Below are 1,160 nucleotides of genomic sequence, written 5' to 3'. Positions count from 1 at the left end.
CAGCGTGGCCGGCGTTTTTAATTGGTGTTTATACGCCGTCGGCAATAGAAAAAAAAAAGCAATTGTTTGAAGACGAGCTTTGTTGGGTCTCGCGGCCACACCGCAACCGCTGTCAAACGTGCTCATTAATCCAAATAGCCCTCTCGAGCGCCGCTGTGGCGTCATTAATTACTGCTGAACTAATATCGACAGGCGGGGGCCTATTAGAGAGGCGATTTTCCCACAATAACTGTCAGTTTGCGCCATGTGCTGCTGCCGTGTCTGTTGGGAATGAAAAGAGGCTGCGGGATAAAATGATTGCGAAATGTTGGCCGTCCTTCGGAGAGGAGCGTATAGTGGCAAACTGATAATCTTCTATTGCATCATACAAAGAATTCTGGCTTAGAAAATCATTTCTAAACGGTCATTAAGTGAAATTTACTGGCAGATTAAAACTGTGTGCCCGAGCGAGACTCGAACTCGGGACCTTTGCCTTTCGAGGGCAAGTGCTCTACCAACTGAGCTACCCAAGCACGACTCACGCCCCGTCCTCACAGTTTTACTTCTGCCAGTACCTCGTCTCCTACCTTCCAAACTTTACAGAAGCTCTCCTGCGAACCTTGCAGAACCAGCACTCCTGGATGAAAGGATATTGCGGAGACATGGCTTAGCCACAGCCTGGGGGATGTTTCCAGAATGAAATTTTCACTCTGCAGCGATGTGAAGCTGTGAGGACGGGGCGTGAGTCGTGTTTGGGTGTCTCAGTCGGTACAGCACTTGCCCACGAAAGGCAAAGTTCCCGAGTTCGAGTCTCGGTCTGGAAGTTTCATATCAGCGCACACTCCGCTGCAGAGTGAAAATCTCATTCTGGAAACATCCTCCAGGCTGTGGCTTAGCCATGTCTCCGCAATATCCTTTCTTTCAGGAGTGCTAGTTCTGCAAGGTTCGCAGGATAGCTTCTGTAAAGTTTGGAAGGTAGGAGACGAGACACTGGCAGAAGTAAAGTTGTGAGGACGGGATGTGAGTCGTGCTTGGGTAGCTCAGTTGGTAAAGCACTTGCCAGCGAAAGGCAAAGTTCCCGAGTTCGACTCTCGGTCCGGCACACAGTTTTAATCTGCCAGGAAGTTTCATATCAGCGCACACTCCGCTGCAGAGTGAAAATCTGATTATGGTCATTAAGT

At 49.3% G+C, this 1,160-nt stretch overlaps 1 non-coding gene across 1 annotated transcript; it reads right to left on the bottom strand.

Moving 5' to 3' along the window:
• Window positions 1-439: 439 nt before the first annotated feature.
• On the bottom strand, window positions 440-512 carry Trnas-cga (transfer RNA serine (anticodon CGA)). Its single transcript has one exon. It is a non-coding gene; the product is annotated as a tRNA-Ser (tRNA).
• Between the last annotated feature and the right edge of the window lie 648 nt (window positions 513-1,160).

The sequence above is a fragment of the Schistocerca nitens genome, chromosome 7, assembly GCF_023898315.1.
Source record: "Schistocerca nitens isolate TAMUIC-IGC-003100 chromosome 7, iqSchNite1.1, whole genome shotgun sequence".
Taxonomy (NCBI): domain Eukaryota; kingdom Metazoa; phylum Arthropoda; class Insecta; order Orthoptera; family Acrididae; genus Schistocerca; species Schistocerca nitens.
The sequence above is the reverse complement of the archived record's forward strand: the minus strand, read 5'-3'. Positions and strand labels throughout refer to the sequence as shown.